Below are 14,718 nucleotides of genomic sequence, written 5' to 3' on the forward strand. Positions count from 1 at the left end.
ATATATAATATATATCATCATCACCAACATCATATAACACCCCCTTTTCCATACTGGCATGGGTTGAATGGTTCAACAAGAACAGATGAGCAAGAAGCTGCACCAGATTCTATGTCTGCTTTGGCGTGGTTTCTGCAGTTCAATGCTCTTCCTAAAACCAACCATTTAACAGTGTGTACTGGGTACTTTTTATGTGACTCCATCATTGGTGAGTTCACTAAGTATACGTAGCTTGCTCGTCTGGAGAGAGAGAGAGAGAGAGAGAGAGAGAGAGATGTGAGATTCAGGTACAAGGCGAATATGAGACAGAATAAGACAGAAGAGCAGAAAGGTGGACATGTAGGTAAGTGCACTGAGTAAAAATAGTGTGACAGATGACTAGAGATAGGGGATGAGTTGGATGCAGTAGATATTAGTTCAGCAGAGAGGCATAAGCGATAGAAGATTAAAAGAAGAGTGAATGTTACAAGATGAGTTGTTGGGGAAGGCTTGACAGAATCCTAATTCTGCTGAGCTGGATGGATCTTCCTAAGCACAGCACATTGCCAATCATCTCGGACCCCCATCATCTCTGAGAGGCTGAATATCTTGAGGTTAGTCTCCACCAGTTTATCCCATGTTTTCCAAGGTCTGGTGTTCCTCATCCACAGGTTCCTTCCATGTTTAGCGTTTAGCACTTCTTTATACAGCTGTCCTCATCCGTCCCATGACATCACATGACCATACCAGTGCAATTTTCTCTTCTGCACATCACATCTGATGCCTCTTATGCCCAAGTTTTTCTCACAGCACATTTGTACATTGTCTTACATGCACACTAACATTGCACATCCATCAGGGTATGCTAGCTCCATTTCTTTCTAGTCTTCATGTCCTCTGCATTCACAGCCCAAGTTTCACAACCATGTAGCATTGATTTTTTTATCCAAGCATCGTACAGTCTGCTTTTCTCTCTGAGAGATAGGCCTTTTGCTACCAACAGAGGTAATAACTCTCTAAACTTTCTCCAACCAATTTTCAGTCTAGCGACTATAATTTGTGAGTATCGTCCTCTAGTACTAATTAGGTCACTTACATAACAGAAACTACCTACTACTATTAGAAAGCCTTCTTGACATTTCAGAATATCTATTTTCTGTGTGCTTTTATTAAATAGATTATTGCTCTTGCACATCTACCACAAACAGTCTATTTTCTCTGTTAACCTTCCTATGACTCCATTGCATCTCTTATGTGTTCATAGTTTTTACTGAGCACACTGTATATAATTTCTACTTACACTTTATCTACAAATGGAGCAGGGCCATTTTCCAAGAAGATATTAGTGTCCTGTCTGAAAATTCAGCAAACACCAGAACGTAAGCGAGCAAGACAAAAGAAAAGAGACAAAATACAAACATTAATCACAGACCGGTTTCGTTGTTATCACTTACGTAATTGTCTGCAACTCTTCGGTATGATCGTCTTGGCAATATAATTTGCAGAACAATACACGAGACGTCCACATGAAATTGAACATGTATATAATTCTACTAATTACATTTGGGGTTCTATTTCAAAAGTCTTCATTCTGGCGCATTCTGGTGTTTGCTGAATTTTCTTGAGAACAATCTTTTCTTACTGGTCAGACCATAAGTGGTCTTCTTCTAGCAAAATGGATGTCCACTTAGTGGTCAACCCTCTTATATATATATATATATATATATATATATATATATATATATATATATATATATGTATATATATATTTATATATATGCATACGCATACAGGTATGTATGGGTGCATATGTGTGCATGTGTATGTGTGTGTGTGTATTTGTATGTGTGTATACATATGTATATGTATGTACTTGTATAGGTATTTGTGTATGTATGTGTGTGTATGTATGTGCCTGTGCAATGTATGACAAGGTGTAAATGTATGAAGAGAAAAGTTGGCCATAGATGGCATCAAATTCAAGCTTATTTGAAATCTTTTTACTCTGAAGAGATCAAGGTTGGTATTAATCATGCATATGCCTTTGCTGTTCATCAGCTTCAATTTACCAATTTACCAAATTGGGTACATAAACAAATATTGGGTCAATCTTGGGGTAGAAAAGAAAAGGTGCCTTTCATTCCTGTAAGCATGGTTTCTACTTTTGAAGCTGGATACTTAAATGCCTGTAGACTATTATTTAGACATGGTTTATAATCTGTGTACATACATGAGCTTCCTTTCTTTTTAGGTGTTCTGACTGTGTGTTCATTCTTAAACTTTCGTATCAGCTGTAACTAATTAGTAGATAGCCTATTGGTAGAGTCATTAGAACATTGGTTAGGTTGGGTGATAATAGTTACAGCTCTCTGCATTTGGTGTTCAAATCTTGCCAAGGTCAACTTTATCTTTCATCCTTTTGGGGTTGATAAAATACCGGTTCAGTACTGGAGTTGATTGTTCTTTCTTTCTGTTTGTCTCTTTTTCTGGAAGAAATCACTTGCAGTCAGATCTGGAGAAGGATGGGTTCCACTAGGTGTAAAAATGTCCAAGACACACTGTATGTCACAAAGCATCTCTATTATTCCATCAGGAATTGAGGACTCATAACATTTCATGAGGTAATTATTCTCCTCTGTTATAATGTTATTAATTCATTATTAACTTTATTTTTCAATTAAACAACTCCTGGCTAAGCTGTCATAAATTTTATCTTCAGTTGAAAGGAATCAAAGCAATTAATCCTATGAAATTACTAATTGACTTATATTTTCATTTAAGTTGAAACAAAGAGAGAATATTGAGTAAATCAAATAAATCCATAATTATGGGGACTTTTAGCCACTACACAGCGATGAGAGTGAGAATTATTATTGAAACTGATAATGCAGTCTATTTGGCCAATAATCTGTAATTCTCACTAAATGAAATAGGAAGCTATGTAATGAAGGCTTAATTGGTGATCCCGACAAGACAGTAGTATTTTCTGGCAACATCAGAATCCATTTGCGTAGCTACAGGTATTCTCTTTGGTTGACAAATTCATTTTAACATCTTTCTTTGGTTGATTTCAAGAGAATAGAATCACATAGTTACTATTACTCCATGAAAACATCTGCTTTTTCAGTTTATTCCTTACTTAAATTACGAACAGTCTGAGAGTGGCAAACTCTCATGAAATGACCAATTTCACCACAATTACTATTGCTTTCCTTGGAAGCAGTATATCATTGAATTATGTTTTCTTACATGACACCCATGGCTATTACTTAAATTTGATGGAGTCACTAGGAAAGATTTTTGTGGATATATATTAGATTTATTTTTAATAATCACCTTATATAAAGATGATGAAATGGCAGAATCATTAGTGTCAGACAAAATGCTCAATGGGATCTGACAAAATGCTCAATGGGATCTGAACATCTCTTTGTTATGTGTTCAGATCCCATTGAGTTGATATATTCCATGAAAGTCAGTTGTGCTTCTCAGCCTTTCAAAGTCAATCAGTCAAGTATTGGGGCCAATGGTTTTGGCTAACCACCTCCCCTCAAACCCATTGGCTTTGTGCCAAAATTTGAAGCTGGTAGAATCATTCACACACGAGACAAAATACTTTATGGCATTTGTTCTGGTTCTTTATATTCTGAGTTCAAATACTGCTGAAGTCAGCTTTGTCTTTCATCTTTTTGGGATTGATAAAATAAAGTACCAGTCAAGTACTAGGGTCAGTATGAAAAAGTTGCTGCCCTGATGCCAAAATTTGAAACCATTATTATTATTATTATTTTTATTATTATTATTATTATTATTATTATTATTACCTCCACCTTAGTGAAGGCGGAGGTATTGTTTTCAGTCGTGTTTGTTTGTCTGTCGACAAGATATCTCAAGAACTGCTTCATGGATTTGGATGAAACTTTCTGGGATGTTTGGCCTCATGACTGGCACAAACTGATTAGATTTTGGGATCAATCTGGTACTGGACAAGGATTCTGGATTATTTTTCCACTTATTTTTTACTTAATTTTTTAGCGTGGTCAGCGTCATTTTTAGTATTCTTGTTTGTGAGAGCAGTCAAGTTTATTTCAGATATTCTCATTTTAAAAATCATCTCCAGCTAATCGTTGAGAGGATGTTGGTGTTGCCTTGGCTGATGTTTGCACTCTCTGAGTGCTCTTATTATTATTATTATTATTATTATTATTATTATTATTGGTGTTGCCATCCGGTTTCACCAGTCCTCAGTCAAATCGTCCAACCCATGCTAGCATGGAAAGCGGACGTTAAACGACGATGATGATGATGATGATGATTTCATTTCATTTCTCAGAGCTCTTGATTTCACTTGTTCTAGCTAATTCTGTAAGAGCAGGCAACCAGCTGTTGTCAAGGATCTCACAGGGTCTTCTGTGATACTTAACATACAAGTACCAATTTCAAAATACTCACTGTCCTTGATAAAGCAGTTTCTGAGCATGCTCAATCCTCATATCAATCTCAGTTTCTCCAACAAATTTCTCAAACCTATTATTAGTGTTCTCTTTTCTGTCTTCTTTCTTTCTTTCTTCTTCCTTGTCACCAGTTATGAAATGGTGAAAATTGATCTTGTTTATGTTTTCTAAAAAGGAATGCAGGATATTCCTGTTCATATTTTGAACTTCTGCATTTTTGCTTTATTTTTTCATTTTACATTTTGGACCCAAGAAAAACAGACAATCTGTTGAAAGATTGTTCAATTTGTTCAGTTCATTAAACAACAGGGTCAATCTCTATTTATTATCAATTGCATCATACTCTTCTAATTGTTTATTCTTATTATTATTATCATCATCATCATCATCATCATTGGATCATTAGCATCCCATGCAAAATGCTTTGTGGCATTTCATCTGTCTTCAAGTTTTGGGTTAAAATTCCACTGAGATTAACTTTGCCTTTCATCCTTTCAGGGTTGATAAAATGAGTACCAGTTAAACACTGGGGTTGATGCAATCAACTAATCCCCTCCCCTCAAATTTCAGGCCTTGTGCCTATAGTAGAAAGGATTGTTATTAATATTATTGGTAACATGGAAAATTGGAATACTACTGTCACTCTCCTTTTTACCATGGGTGAAGAATTGCTGTGAAAAGACCATAAATTCAGAAAGACTAGTTAACCCTTTAAGCATTCAGATTACTCTGTCAAATATATTGTTCATTTTCAACTAATCAATTATTATCTTGTAGCCTTGAGATTTTGACAATGTGACTGTATATTTTCAAAATGACACTGTAGGGTAGGTGTGAGAGGCAGGATCTAGCCAGGCAGAATATTTGGGCTGGGTATAGCCAGATTAGATGCTAAAGGGTTAAACAAGACACAATGGCATTTGAGTTGATTCTCAGCTGCTTAAGTTTGATGTTTATAGATCTCGTGCCAGATAAGTCGATCGACTTAAACATTTAATGTGGATTATATTTCAACTGTTTTAAATCACAACACTGAGCATAAAAATTAGGCACAGACATGGCTGTGTGGTAAGAAAGTTGCTTCCCAACCACATGGTTCTGGGTTCAATTCCACTGTATGGCACCTTGGGCAAGTATCTTCTACTACAGCCTTGGGCCAACCAAAGCCTTGTGTGTGTGTGTGTGTGTGTTATTTCTTTACTACCCACAAGGGGCTACACACAGAGGGGACAAACAAGGACAGACAAACGGATTAAATCGATTATATCGACCCCAGTGTGTAACTGGTACTTATTTAATCGACCCCGAAAGGATGAAAGGCAAAGTCGACCTTGGCAGAATTTGAACTCAGAACGTAGCGGGCAGACGAAATACCGCTGAGCATTTCGCCCGGCGTGCTAACGTTTCTGCCAGCTCGCCGCCTGTGTGTGTGTGTGCATGCACGCATGCATGCATGTGTATATCTTCATGTCTGTGTTTGTCCTCCATCACTGCTTAGCAACCAGTGTTAGGTTTGGTCACAGAAGCTGGGTGCATTTTGGTGTCATCTTAAAAAGCCTCGGGTAGACCCATATCTTGGGAGGGAAATTGGGCAAGTAGAAACTGTTTAGAAGCTCACTTGATTGATTGTACTTGTCATACACTGACAAATATTACATTGTGTACATATTTCTGTGGAATACTCAGCCACTTACACCTTAATTCAATGAGCAGATCATTCAATTGAACCAACGTCTCAATCCTCATTAAATGACAGAACATAGACTCTTCCATTTTTGATTGGACAAAACAACCAAATAAAAAAGAAAGAAAGAAAGACATAATCGATGTTATTCAAGACTTCCACCTCGTCTAATACTAAAAAGAAACTAGAAATAATAACTTCTCACTTTTGCTCAAAGCTCCAGTTTGTTGTATCTTTTACTTGTTTCAGTCATTTGACTGCCGTCATGATGGGCACTGCTTTGAGAGTTTTAGTCAAACAAACCAGCCCCAGGATTTTTTTTTTTAAGCCTAGTACTTATTCTGTTGGTCTCTTTTGCCAAACTGCTAAGTTACAGGGATGTCAATGTGTGTGGGGAAACCCATACAAAGACACACACATACACTTCTTTCAGTTTCTGTCTACCAAATCCACTCACAATGCTTTGGTTGGCCCGTGGCTATAATAGAAGACACTTGCCCAAGGTGCCAAACACTGGGACTGAACCCAGAACCATGTGATTGGAGAAGCAAGCTTCTTACCACACAGCCACGCCTGCACCTATATACAGATAGATGAATAAATGAATGAATGAAAGAATGTATGCAAGAATTCATTTAATGATCCTTAGAGGGATGAAAGATAAAGTCAACCACAGAAAGATTTGAGCTAACAACATGATTTCACTGCCACCACAACTACCACCACCACCACCACCACCACCATCAGCCTCTGTGCAGTCGTTCAGCCTGCTAGAAATAGCAACCAGATTCCTCCCAAACCACACTTTACCATCATAAAAAGAAAAGGATACATTGACCACTGTAATCCATGATACACAAAAAGACAGGATGGCCACAGTTGGAAATCGTTTGATTCTAGATATTCTCAGTTAGATTGACCTGAAGCTAAACAGCAATAATATTGCTATGACAATGATTATTAAATACAACCAAATGGCTACAGCTTATATTGCTCTTTTAGTTATTGTTATTGTTGTAGTATTTTGTTGTTGCTGTCGCCTGTACCTGCTGGCTGTTTGCAATTATATTACTGTTCCAGAGTTATCAAGTGAATGAAGAATGCATCTGTCTCCAGATATATACTCAATGCCAGTACCAAGCTTCGACTTTTCCTTATCCAGTTTATTATTTGTCTTACACAATTACCTTTAATATAAAATGTTACACAATTGCCATTATAGACTCTGTGTTCACTGGGTGATTACTGAACTTCGCCAAGCTAACGACTATGGTTTCATACAGACTTCTGCAGATATAAAATCAAAATATACCTGTATGCACGTATATTTGTATGCACATATGCATGTACATATATGCTTAGACATATGTATGTGCATTTTATCTGTCTCTTGCTCTCTCTCCCATTTCACGCATTTATATGTATAGTTTTATGTATGTGAGTATAAATGTGTGTGTGTGTGTGTATGGATATGTATTTACTCTCTCCCTTTTACTCTTTTACTTGTTTCAGTCATTTGAATGTGGCCATGCTGGAGCACTGCCTTTAGTTGAGCAAATTGACCCCAGGACTTATTCTTTATAAGCCTAGTACTTATTCTATCGGTCTCTTTTGCCGAACCACTAAGTTACGGGGACGTAAACACACCAGCATCGGTTGTCAAGCAATATTGGGGGGACAAACACAGACACACAAGCACACACGCACACACACACACACACACACACACACATATATATATATATATATATATATACATATATATATATATATATATATACACGATGGGCTTCTTTCAGTTTCCACCTACCAAATCCACTCACAAGGCTTTGGTCGGCCTGAGGCTATAGTAGAAGACACTTGCCCTAGGTGCACGCAGTGAGACTGAACCCGGAACTATGTGGTTGGTAAGCAAACTACTTACCACACAGCCACTCCTGCGCCTATTTATATACATATATTTATACATACATATGTATGCTGAAGTATTGAAGGCCAGTCTGAAGATGCTGAGCCTTACGAAAGAGATGACAAAAGGCCAAGATACCTAGCACATTACTGTACTCAAGAAGACCCATCCACTGCAGTAGAATCGATGTCTGAAAACCACTTTCGTAATGTTTGTCCATGAGGAACTCTGCTCCACCTTCACCTCTATCCTTTCTGTTCCATCCTTTCTGTTCCATCAACCATTTCCCTTCACAGTTCATCCGCCGACACCCATCACTTCTCTATCACCTGAGAGCAGAATAGGCACGGACTACATCCCCTTGCTTTCTCAGTTACCTTTCTTCCTCCACCCTGAACCTTTTCCATTTCCCTCACCTACAGTCTCCAGCAGTCACTTCCTTTCTATGCTGTCTCTCCCCTCATCTTCACTACCCTCATATATCTACTGCAACTCACTCCCCACTCCCAAGCCTCTCCTATATTTGTCTCCAGCATTTGCTACAGTCACTCCTATCCTGCCCATTCACCCAGTTCAAACCTCTGTAACACCTCACTTATTCTCCTCCCACCAGTGCATGTCCTGACATGTCTTCTCCATCATCTCTGTCACTAGCGCTCTCTTTGTCTTCCTGATTTACTCGCTCTCTTTATCTTGCTCTCTAACTTACTCTCTTTTCTTTTCCAACTGCTCCCAGTTGAAGGGTATTTGTCTTGAAAAGTACTTGGTGACCCTGCTGGTGATGGTGCCACATAAAAAAGCACCAGTGCTAGTGCCATGTAAAAAAGTATTCAGTACAATCTGTAAAGTGGTTGGCATTAGGAAGGGATCGAGTTGTAGAAACCATGCCAAAGCAGACAATGGGGCCTTGTGTGGCTCCCACTCTTGTCAGCTCCTGTCAAACCATCCAATCTATGCCAGCCTACAAAAAAAAAAGTGTGAAATAATATTAATGAGGGCGGTGGTGTGTGTGTGTGCATGCACACGCGTGTGTGTGCACATGTGTACGTGTATGTGTGTGTATATATATATATATATATATATATATATATATAACCTCATTATCATTGTTTAACATCCATCTTTCATATATTACACCCAAATGCATATACTGAATTTTTTTTCTGAAACACACAAATATTCATACATGCATTTGTATATGTGATATATGTGTATATTATTATAATATCTACATAAATTCATATTTTAAATACTTACATACATGTATGTATGTACATACCTACATACATATGTGAATATGTTATTTATAAAGAAAAAGAGAAAAAATAATTGATATGTATTATAAAATATAAACAAAAGGCGGTGCTCCAGCATGGCCGCAGTCAAATGACTGAAACAAGTTAAAGAGTATATTTACTTGACTTTTGTATTGTCACTTAGTTTCCATCAGTCCTCACTCTTCAGGCAACAGGAATCAAATTATTTCCATTGCTTCATCATAAAATGAGAGTTCAAGGAATCTTTGAGTAATGACACTAATGCATCCTCCAAATATCTTCCCTGTTTTCTGGTGGTGATGGTGGTGGTGGTGGTGTATGTAATTTTGATACCGTCTGTAGGTTGCAACTCCTGACAGAAATGTCACTGTTTTTTTTTTTTTCTGGTGATGAGGTGGGATTTGAACTCAGAATGCACAGAGCCCAAACAGATACCACAAGGAATCCTGCCCAACACTCTAGCATTATTTCTGCAAATTCATCACCCTGGACTGGTATTTTCTTTTTATTGACCCTGAAAGAATAAAAGGCAAAGTTGACCTTGGTAGGATTTGAACTACAAGCACAGAGAGTCGGAACAAATACCTTGAGACATTCTATCCAACACTCTTATGACTGCCATTTTGTTGTCTTTGATTGGAAAAGTCATGATTGAATACAAGTTCAGCTTGTCCACCTCTGTTAAGGCCTACTACCAGAAACTACAGACAGACAAAATGGAGAAGAAAGTACAATATGACCATACCACAGTACTATGTTGTTGTTTGTTGGCACTCTGTCGCTTACGACGTCGAGGGTTCCATTTGGTCCAATCAATGGAACAGCCTGCTTGTGAAATTAACATGCAAGTGGCTGAGCACTCCACAGACATGTGTACCCTTAACGTAGTTCTCGGGGATATTCAGCGTGACACAGTGTGACAAGGCTGACCCTTTGAATTACAGGCACAACAGAAACAGGAAGTAAGAGTGAGAGAAAGTTGTGGTGAAAGAATACAGCAGGGTTCGCCACCATCCCCTGCCGGAGCCTCGTGGAGCTTTAGGTGTTTTCGCTCTATAAACACTCACAATGCCCGGTCTGGGAATCGAAACCACGATCCTATGACCGCGAGTCCGCTACCCTAACCACTGGGTCATTGCGCCTCCCACAGTACTATACTACACGCAATTAAACATTGTATATTAAAATGTGCAGTATGAACCTCATCTAGACTGAGAGATATGCCATATCTGAAACTATGGATCTGCGATCACATCTGTCATTCGATTACCTCATGCCCTGATTTTGCTGGATTAGGACTGAGCTGCACCACTCAACAAAAACTATGGTCACGCATTTGATTGCCTTTGGCAAATTATTGGTCAAGAGTAATTTAAGGGTCAATCTAATGCATACCACACAACAATCAACTATAAGTTCCCCAAAATGTATGACCTTGTGTCATTCTTTATGTTTATTTTTAACCAAATTTCTGAGCTGCAGATCAAATGCTAAAACATTGAAATTTATAGTGAATTCCTTTAAATCATGCTATAAGGCATCAACAGGATCCTTTCTGTTTGGCTGCACTTGTGGAAATTTCAAAGTTTAGGGAAAATTTAAAAATTTGGTGTATTGATACTGAATCTCAGTGAGTATTTCACTTTTTCTAGAAATTTTTTTTAAAATAGTTATAGAGGTTTAAAATTTGATAATTTTTACTCACTCAGAAAACAGGATTTGGAAACTGTCATTTTGTGTGTGACAGCACAAATTGAAAATGGTACATTTTGATATGAGACTGTAAACAAATCAAATTCTGTTATGCATGACATATAACCTCCTCATAACTTTCTTATTTTTGGAATTTTCAGAAAACGGTTGCAAATTTGTGTTCTATACACAGGAATTCAAACAATTATGCAAAAACCAAAAAAAAAGAGGGGTGAGGTGTGTGATTTAAGGCCTGTTTAGCTGTTATTTTTAGCACATCTCATGACCAGGGTACAAGCAACAGATGGGCACAAGCAGCAGAACACAGAGTCAATGCATGTGGTTTCTCATAAAGTACATTTGTCAACACGTGCTTGTTTGTAGACGAAAGAGTTCCCATGTTTGGCTTGTTACTATGGAAATAGGCATAAATGTGTCTGTGGCTTACATTTACCCAAAATTTGCAAACTTTAAAAGCTATTAATTCTTTATTGATTTATGGTGAAAATGAATTTCATGTCAATGATTAGCATACAAAACTGCATCAGTACACCAAATATGATATCATTTGGAACAGAAATTGAAGAAATTGCAAAGTGGCAGCTAAACAGAAAATATCCCATCATCAACAACAACAGCAACAACAACAAAAAAGCCCACTACATTGGTTAAATTATGGTATGGTAACAGCAAGAATGCTTTTTTTCCTAGCTTTGCATTATTAGAAATGACCTGCTGCTAAGCAAGAACAACAAGAGCAAATATATTTAAATTCATCTACAGTCACTATCACAATCAATGTTACTCCCTCCTGCTCCTCCTCCTCTTCCTCTCTCTCTCTCTCTCTCTTACCTACCTCCAGTCAACCACACAGTTTCCAGCTATGTAAGTAAACTCACAAACTATTGGTCATCCTGGGGTTGCAAAACAAATATCTTAACTACGCATCTATGACCCCATCCTATATTCAAGCTAAACATAGACAGGATTATTCTCATCAGACTCAGAAGGCCTGTGAAAGTTATGGAGACAGCTTTTTTGCCTTTGCAAAAACACAACAATAATAACAACAACAGTAATTTTTGTAAGTCAAAGATTACACATCCAACCACACACCATAGTCAACTCATTTGTGTTCAATTACTGGGAGTATTTCTGTTTCACTGCTATACAATATCACACTTCACTAGAGATTCTAAGTGCATTCACTCCCTTTTGTGTGTGTGTGTGTGAGAGAGAGAGAGAGAGAGAGAGAGAGAGAGAGAGAGGGAGGGAAAGAGAATTTTTGGCAAGTGGCCAAGCACTGGCAGAAGCCATCGGAAGAAAACTTGAACTGTTCTTAGAAGAAGAAATGTTTTGCGTATGTACATACGTGTGTGTGTGTGTGTTTGTGCAGATATATACATGTATATATTTGTGCTTGCATACATTTTTGGGTGCATGTTATGTGTCTGTATGCTTATGTATGTGTTTCTGTTTGTGTGCATGAGTGTATGGGTGGTTTTGTGTGTGAAAAATGGAGAACAAATGTGTGAGCGAGAGAGAGAGAGAGAGAGAGAGAGAGAGAGAGAGGGAGACAGAGAGATGGGGAGAATGAGTGAAACAGAGAGAGGGGGAGAATGAGAGAGATGGAAAGAGAAATAATTTGAAGAAAGGTTTTGGGAAATCTTCATGATGTTGTCCAAAAGCATTTGCCTGTTAACATGACAAAACTGAAACCCTCATCAACAGTTGCTATATATTCTATTCCAAGGATTATCTTTCCGCATTCCTCCCATATTATGTATGTATGTATGTATGTATGTATTTATTTATGTATGTATGTATGTGTCTATGTACGTGTATGTATGCGTGTTTGTATGTATGTATGTGTGTATGCATCTTTATGTCTGTGTGTGTGTTAGTTAATAGTGACAGAAGCAGTCTTTGTAATGAATATTAATTACCACATCCAGCCTAACTTTTACGTGTTGTTTATAATGCCATATTCTGCATTAAACGACCAGAGAAATCTTCTTGTGTTAGACAAGAAATGCTAAAAAGCATAGATTATATTGGTTGATGGAATTTCATCAGCACGGGTGGATGGCCACTGATGTATCATGTGATTTCACAGTAAATTGCAGATCATCAGCAACTGGCAACCAAACTCCAAAGGCCAGATTGAAAATCTGTCAAACCAATACAGTTTAACATTGGCTAAACAGTCAGCTAAATGTCATGAATAGCTGGCTAATGTATAAACAGCCAACCAGTTTTTTGTGACATCACTGATTATTTAACCAGTGTTAAGCTATAATGATTGACTGATTTTCAATTTGGTGTTTGGGTGCCTGTTACTCATGATTCACAATTTATGGTGAAATCCCATGATACAACAATGCCATCTATTGGTGCTGAGGAAATTTTGTAAAACAACAACATAGTCATTGTTTTTTTTAGCTTTTGTCGTCTGCATGAAATGACTTCTCTGAACATTTATCACAATCTACTGTGTTATAAACAACACATACAAGTTAGGTTAGATATCTTAATTCATCTATGTATGTGTGTGTGTCTGTGTGTGTGTGTGTGTGTATTTGTATGTATGTATATATATAAGGGCACCATCATCCATGCGGACACATTTCTCTCCTATTACATCACAGTTTTCTACATGACAGTGTGTGAGAGAAAATTGTGATGTCATAGGAGAGAAATGTATCCGCATGAATGATGGTACCCTTGCGTTTAATGATTCAGCAAAGAAAGAGGCTTGGTGATGCCACTATGAAAGACTGCTGAATGTGGAGAATGAATGGGGGGAGGAGAGTCTGCCAAAGGTTGACCTAATTGAGGGATCAGCTACCCGAATTGATAGTACCCTGATAGATAAAGCAATTAAGGATAAGAAGACAGAGAAAGCACCTGGTCCATCAGGAATCACTGCTGAGATGCTTAAAATATTGGGCGGTGTGGGTTATGGTCTTGTCACCCGCATCGTAAATCAAGTAGTTCATGAAGGAGTCACACCCAATGACTAGTGTAGTAGCACCATAGTCAAATGCTACAAAGGTAAAGGTGATGCTTTAGATAGAAATGACTATAGGGGTATCAAATTATTGGATCAGGTGATGAAAGTTACAGAGAAGGTCATAGCCCAACTAATTAGGGAGAGAATTAGCCTAGATGAGATGCAGTTTCCACTACAACTTAAAACGATTAGACTCAAACAGAAAATTGTCCAGTAATTGCCATTTGAATGGAAATTCTGTTTTCATTATAAAACACATGTTGCTAGGTTTATACCATCCCCTTGTGACACAACTACATTCTAGCTGAAAAATATAGAATACTTCATAAGTAATATAAATGTCCTAAATTCAGTGCAGTAACATCTTGGCTCGTAAGTCACTTCATCATTTCGCATTTGTCTTGCTTTTATATGTTGATTCCCTGAAGATGAATATATGTGGAATTCCAGCAGCTCTTACTTCTTTGTAGAAGAGCTCTCATATATTTTGAAACATGTGTAGGAATTAAAGGAACTTTTATTTATGTGTGTTTTGCTCCATTTATTGTTATTATTCATATCTTCTCAAAATGTATCACTTTAACTTGGTATCTCTACCTATAAAACGGCTGTGATATCTTGGTTTTTTAGTGTAATTTTGCTACCTCTGGTAACTATTAACATATTTACATTGTCAAAGGTTTTTTTAAAACTGAGATAATATTAATATA

At 37.5% G+C, this 14,718-nt stretch overlaps 1 long non-coding RNA gene across 1 annotated transcript in view; it reads right to left on the reverse strand.

The window, feature by feature from the left end:
- The window catches only part of LOC149131411 (uncharacterized), a 37,268-nt gene that overhangs the window by 4,347 nt on the left and 18,203 nt on the right, over positions 1-14,718 (reverse strand). The window contains exon 3 of the long non-coding RNA XR_016237981.1: positions 9,444-9,817. This is a non-coding gene — a long non-coding RNA (uncharacterized LOC149131411). The remainder of the gene's footprint in view (positions 1-9,443; positions 9,818-14,718) is intronic.

The sequence above is a fragment of the Octopus bimaculoides genome, chromosome 22 (assembly GCF_046866305.1).
Source record: "Octopus bimaculoides isolate indiv1 chromosome 22, ASM4686630v1, whole genome shotgun sequence".
NCBI classification, from domain to species: domain Eukaryota; kingdom Metazoa; phylum Mollusca; class Cephalopoda; order Octopoda; family Octopodidae; genus Octopus; species Octopus bimaculoides.